At 42.4% G+C, this 7121-nt stretch overlaps 1 pseudogene; it reads right to left on the bottom strand.

Moving 5' to 3' along the window:
• The window catches only part of LOC121700762, a 9689-nt pseudogene extending 5813 nt beyond the window's left edge, over positions 1–3876 (bottom strand).
• Between the last annotated feature and the right edge of the window lie 3245 nt (positions 3877–7121).

The following is a 7121-nucleotide window of genomic DNA, read 5'->3' as shown; positions in this document are numbered from 1 at the left end:
ATTAGAAATGAATGATTTTTGAAATTACTTTATAAGACCTAAAAACACAAAGTGTTGCTGGCAGGGCAGCAGTGAACTAAAGGTAACACAAACAAACTAACAACTGCAAATACAAAACAAACAAATACCCAAACAAATAACTGTCACATAACATATAAACCCAATATATGTGAAGACTTTAAGCAAGACGACATTTTCTTCATATACCTGAGTTTGAATTAACGCAGGGTAAACATTAACTTATAGACAAGAGGGGCCATCTTTTGACCAGTACTCACCACAGGCAGCGCCATCTTTATCCAACAGGACCCGAGTGACCGGAGCTCTCACCAGCACTTCACCGCCATACTTGCGGATGGTGTTGCTGATGTGGTAGGGGATCTCACTGGCGCCCCCTCTAGGATAGTAGGCTCCACGCTTGTAGTGGTGGATGAGGAGGGCGTTCATAAGAATGCTGGAGTCCCTGGGAGGCACATCTACAGGGCAAAGAGAGAGAGTGTGTGTGTGTGTGTGTGAGTGAGTGAGTGAGTGTGTGTGTGTGTGTGTGTGTATGTGTGTGTGTGTGTGTGTGTGTGTGTGTGTGTGTGTGTGTGTGTGTGTGTGTGTGTGTGAGTGAGTGAGTGAGTGAGTGAGTGAGTGAGTGTGTGTGTGTGTGTGTGTGTGAATGAGTGTTTGTGTGTGTGTGCGTGTGTGTGAATGAGTGTGTGTGTGTGTGTGTGTGTGTGTGTGTGTGTGTTATTCGGATAATATATATTCACTATGACACACAAGCCAAAAATTATATATTTTCATTGGTAAATTTGTGCATGGTTTCAGATGTATTTATGCAGTCAGCAATCTCTTTTTAAATCAGTTATGTAGTTTGTTTACAAATATGAGTGTCCCTCTGTCACATATTTTGGTCTGTTGCACAGAGTTAACGAAAATCTTTTCTTACAACCGTACCTGACTGAACATGTCAAAGGAGTCTACTGTAGGACACCAAATCACATAACTGTCCATGAGACTCACCATAGAAGAGGTATGAGAAGATGACCTGGAGGTCCTTGTTGCTGGTGAACTGGTCAGCCCAGGTGGTGGCACTCGTGCCAGACAGGCGGAAGACAGAGGAGCAAAGGTCAGCGATGCCAGACTTGAGCAGGAAGAAGGCCAGCCAGCGAGGGATGAGCTTCAAAGAGACCAAGTAGCTGGTCTTCCTGGCACAGACCTAGAGGAAATGTAAATGTAAATCAGGTTGATAGGCCAAGTATACTTGCGTATACAAGGAATTTGGTCCCGTATGTAAATTAGTGAAACACACAGAGCACACAGTGAGGTGAAGCACACACTAACCCAGAGCAGTGAGCTGCCTTGCTACAGTGGCGCTCAGGGAGCAGTGAGGGGTTAGGTGCCTTGTCCCATGGGCACTTCAGCTGTTGATGTGGGCATGGGAGAGCAGTGCTCAACCCACAAACCTTTCGGTTTCAAGCCCAAAGCCCTAACCAGTAGGCCATGTATTTTCATTATTCTTTTCTTTATTGATTTAAAACTGTTTTTAGAGACCGTCAGATTTACTAAATCCAGTTGGCCTATTTGCATGCATGTATAGCTCAATAATGATACACAATGCTTATATAGTTTATATGCTATACATCTATGTATTTCAGAGATGCAATATTCTATGAGGATGGAAAAATGCATTTCAAGATCCCAAGGATCCTATCATCTTCAAATTACTATAGTTATCCCACAGTTATACATAGACGCTGAAAGAAGGGGGCATTGTCCTCCATAGACAGAGTCGGCAAAATGGTTCCCGCCCCCAGGTTGGGGGAAAACATGCTAATAGCACACAATGGGATTGTGGGATTGGGGGAAATCGCTAGATAAATCCAACATTTTCCTCCATGGGGGCGTTTTCAGCCACAGTATCCACGGCGATTGGGGACGGTAACCACGACTATGACCAGATGCCGGCTGCATCTATACCTTCATGAGTTTGAAGAACTCCTCCACTGCCTTGGTGTCGTCTGGGAACTGTTTCTTCAGGTGGGGCCTCCATGTCGGTCTTGCCTGTATAAATGCTATACTCGCGATGCTGCTCTCCCTGACCAATGTGGACGGTGTCGAAGTGCTGGGGCAGGGTCACAAATTCCAGCTGACCCTCGGTGATCTGGTCAAAGGCAATCCGCATCAGGCTGTTCTTATGCAGCTGACCAACGTAGTGAAGGCCTACACACATATAAAACACACACACACACACACACACACACACACACACACACACACACACAAACACACACACACACATACTTAGGGAATTCACTCTACTCCCCACTTTACATATATATATCCTGTTCTCTGGTGGATAGCTTCCTGTTTCTGACTACACACTATTTCTGTGCCTGATGGAAAAATCTAATTTCGATATCTATCCCAATATTAACACTGATTGAAACTGCAGGCCCACAAAGAGTAGAACACTCTGAACTCAACAGCTAAGCAGTGAATAAACCTCCCTCACAAAAAACTTGAAGAGCTGTACTGGCAACAGTTACCAGCACCCCTCCGTGTCTGAAGTGCTGCAACATCACATGTTCAAACCTGGGGCCAACCCATGCAGTGAATACAACGTAGATTACACACCTACAGTATATAACTGATGTCAATAAGCTACCAGACCTACTTACCAACATCAAATTCAAAGCCCTTCTCAATGAAGGTGTGGCAGCACCCCCCGGATTGGTCATGCTGTTCCAGAACTAGAACCCTCTTCCCAACTTTGGCCAGACACGCCGCTGCGGTTAGGCCTCCGATGCCGCTGCCGATCACGATAGCATACAGATTCCCAGGGATCCTCTCCTGACTGAAACCTGCTCAGCAGAGTCACAAAAAGGCCATGCTGCTTAACTTGCTTTGAGGAAACGTAGCAGTGAAATGTTGTGTTTCTTTTTTTTAGTCAAGCTTTCATTCAAACTTTTTTTTTTACCTGAACAAATCCTCCTTGAGGATACTTTCTCATAGTGTCCCTAAAAGGTTCAAAAAGGTTGGTCCACTTACTGTTCCAAAGTTTGTCAAATAACTTTGCTATTCATTTTAGGTTTGTGAAGATTTTTTACCATAATGCATCTGGAAGGTTCCACAAAATACCTATTCAGTCTTCCCTTTGCATAAAGATAATTCAGTGGAAATGCATGGATTCCAGTTGCTGCTACTGGAAGAAACTGGAATCCATGCATTTCCACTGAATTATTTTTGGAATCTGATCCCTTATCATACCTGTTCATTCTTACTCGTTGCTCGACTTATCGTGACTAAATTCAAGATGGCTGCAAACGTTAAACTTCGTGAAGATACTGTCTGTATAAATCGTCTTGTAAGTAAACTACCAGTGCTTTTTCAAAGTTCTCAATGTCTCGTTTTAAATGTCAGGGCTCTAGGAAGTCTACCAATGAAGTGTGGAGATACATTGAGCCTCGTAAATGGGTGTAAAACAGTGATTTATTTGCATGGCTAGCCCGATGCTGAAGCACCACTACTGAAAAAGTTGTTGGTAGCATCGGCTAACTAGCGCCAGATTTTGGAGTGTAGGAGACAAGTCGAGATGGGCTATGAGACATACGTTCACACTCGGTATCATGTTTCAATACACTTTAGGTCAATATCACACCGGAATTCTCCTTTAATAAAACATATGTTGGTTAGGTTACTTCAGCAGGGGCAGAAGGGCTAAGTAAGTGCATGTTCTTTTTTCAGTATAATATATATATATATATCATTTCAATACAATAGTGCAGATTGACAGGAAATTAGCAGGAAAGAGAGACAGGGCTGGATCGGGAAATGATCACTAGTTTAAACTGAACTTCAGTTGACAAGCTTCGACTTCTGACCCATGTGGAGTTTTCCGGAGTCGCTCAATGATGCAGGGAAAGACTCGGTCACCTGTACGTAAGTCTGACCCTTAGCGAAAGAAGTCAGTGTTGTTCTTTTTAATTGGTTTGTAGAAGGACGCTTAATCACCCAAACCATTGAAAAAGTCTTTGAAAGAAACCTTACCTTTCTCAAGATGAGGGCCAACAAGCTCAGCGGCACTAGGGTGTGCAATGGCTTTTGACTCTAGCATGAGAAGATCTCTGGACTCCTCCTAAAAAGGGTTGCCCAGGTCCTTCATCACACCAAACAACTTCTGGACCTTGTCTGTGAAGGATTTTTGAGACCGGTTAGTATGTTCATGGTTTCGGATAACTTTACTAGCTACTTTGCCCTGAGATGCAGACTCATACTGAGAAACCAAATAACTAAACTCTGGTCCAGATACCATCCATCACATTAGGGCTGATGGGTTCTCAGTTATTCCAATGGCACCACCATCACCTTTGACAATTGCATTGGCCTGTTCATCGGAAAACTCTGTGGGTCTTGAGGACCACAAAGTTCCCTTGCTAAAATTCATTGGCCAACTGAGGATGTGTTTGTTGTAAAGAGACCATGTCTCTAAGGTGTATGGAAAGCCATCTAGCATAGTTGACATTATTGTTTGCAAAGAAGAAGGGGATGAGTGCAGACAATGATTGACAATACAAAGTGAAGTTTGCTTCTCTGAAAGACCTGATCAAAGAGAACATCACCATTTGCATTGACATCACAAGCTCCCAGAATTGAAACTGTGGACTCTTCATCTGCCTCTTCTCACACCAGTCTTCCCAACTTAAAGAAGTATGGCCTTGATTGATATTCGAGAGAGAGAATAAATGATTTTCGAGTGAGAAAGAGGATCAACGATATTCGAAAGTGAGCTTTGATAAATGATTTTCGAGTGCAGTCCAACTATTTCTGGCCGCCATCTTGGAAACTAGCCTTGAAATAGATTTCTTTCTTTGCACCATTTATTTTGCCATGTTAAAATACATACAAATTGATGTCTAGATCATGTAAATACGCCCAGCCATAAAAGTTCTACAGCAAAAACGTTTTTCTTACATTTGATGTGGCGGCCATCTTGAAAAACGGCCGCCATGTTAGATTTTCAGGTGGCTAATGTGTTTCCCTCAAAAAGTAGGTTCTAGTGATTATTCATGCTAATTTTGGTGCTTGTATCACAAAGTGAACGATTGTCCTGGAATATGGACTTAACCTGTCGGACTATAATTAAAGTGTGACTGATCTGTTAATGTGTAATGTGATCTATACAAGCCACTGGACATTATAACTGACAATGTTATTGGTGTATTTATATTACATGTTTATATTCTGTTGTGTCTATTACATCTAGTATTCATCTTGTACTTTGTCCCATAACAAACTAGCAACAGACTGCACAGTAACTCAAATTAACCCTTATGCAGCATTAATCATTACTGTAAGTATTAACTTATAGCAAACCTAATAACCTAAATCTAATGTCCTGTTGCACTAGGCTAACACAAGTCCATGTCTTGCATTGTTGACCATAGCTAAAGTATTAACATTGTTGCCTTAATTTCCCAGTGGCTTGAACTCATATTGTCAAACAGCTGTCCTAAGTTGATTATGAACAATTAAATACCATTCTACTTAGTTACTTTAAGTCTTGTAAATATAAATGATTCATGTTGATTCATTGTTGGTATTGCAAATTGGTTCTGGTGTCTCAGCTCAAAGTATAACAACAATAAATTAGAATGTGTGGTAAAGATCAGTTGATTGATATGTGTATGTCTTTAACTGTCTACCATGTGACTATGCTTGCGAGAGTGAAAAGGTTATCGTGACCTGCTATTCCACTCTGAAAGAACTCTTAAGACAGAAATGCAGTCCCAGACACAGATATTAAGACACACATAAACGAAAGCTCTGACATACTTTCTAAGAGATGCAGTTCCAGTCATCAGTCACAGCCATAAAGAAACATATTACACACACACACACACACACACACACACACACACACACACAGAGAGATATCCACACTCATGCATATAAATGCACACATGCACAACCAACCTTGTCTGCATGTGACGCAACGCCAAGGACAGCTCGTAACCACTCTAATTCTGGAGACAATTAGGAACGATAACTATAAAGAGAACTAGAATTGCGCTGGCCAATTTTCAAAACCCAATGTGCCAAAAAACCCTTGAGCCAAAAAGTTTGCCCACCCCTGTCTTATGGGGATCTGACCTCTAACCTTTCTTCAGGACCTTATCTCTCTTCCTCTGGTCCAGTTCTAGTGGATCATTGGGCCATAGCAACTCCAGAGAGAACAGGCTCGGCTTCCCAAACAGGTACCAGTAGGTTCCCCCGGCACAGGCCAAGGACCACGCCACAAACATCAGCAGCCACATGATGAGAGTCAAGCCTCTGGTCCAGAGGTGTACACTGTGACAAGCAGCAGAGGATTCCCAGACACACTGCAAACTTAAAGAAAATGGTGTGGGTCTGTTGTGGCCCAATATGTGGCAAAATATGTAGAGCAAGAAAGCACAAGAAAGATGCAGAGAGAGAGAAAGAGAGAGAGATAGAGAGATTGGAGGATGTTACACGTTAATTCCAAAAAATAAACAAATCAACACTAACTGAAATAAGAGAAATACTGTAGAGAAATAAAAGAAAATCAACTGAGAGAGAGAGAGAGAGAGACAAAGAGAGAGAGAGAGAGAGACAGAGAGAGAGAGAGAGAGAGAGAGAGAGAGAGACAAAGAGAGAGAGAGACAGAGAGAGAGAGAGAGAGAGAGAGAGGGAGAGAGAGAGAGAGAGAAACAGCAGTGATGAGAATGAAAAGGTTTCGGCTCATGAACAAAGGTTTCGGCGGCTCATGAACATGCCCCTAGACTGTAGCACTAGATGACTGGAAGCTCCAAATGTTGGCTGCTCAAGCTAGATAAAAATCGATTGTTTTCAGGTTTTTTCTGTACCGACACTACTCGTCACCTCATTTGGCCCTAACTGTGTCAAGCAACTGTACTGTATAGGCTAACTTCATTATAGTTGATAAACAAATCTGCTTATCTTAATTGTGACTGGTTGTAAAACAGAATGTGAACGTTGGCCCTTGGTCTGTGCAGTGGCTATCCTAAACCAACCAATACAGTACGTTCTCTTTTTTACCTTATGTAACAGTTGTGTATGGCAAAAGTACGGTGGCCCGGACAGATAAACAG

The sequence above is a fragment of the Alosa sapidissima genome, chromosome 24 (genome assembly GCF_018492685.1).
Source record: "Alosa sapidissima isolate fAloSap1 chromosome 24, fAloSap1.pri, whole genome shotgun sequence".
NCBI lineage: Eukaryota > Metazoa > Chordata > Actinopteri > Clupeiformes > Clupeidae > Alosa > Alosa sapidissima.
The sequence above is the reverse complement of the archived record's forward strand: the minus strand, read 5'-3'. Positions and strand labels throughout refer to the sequence as shown.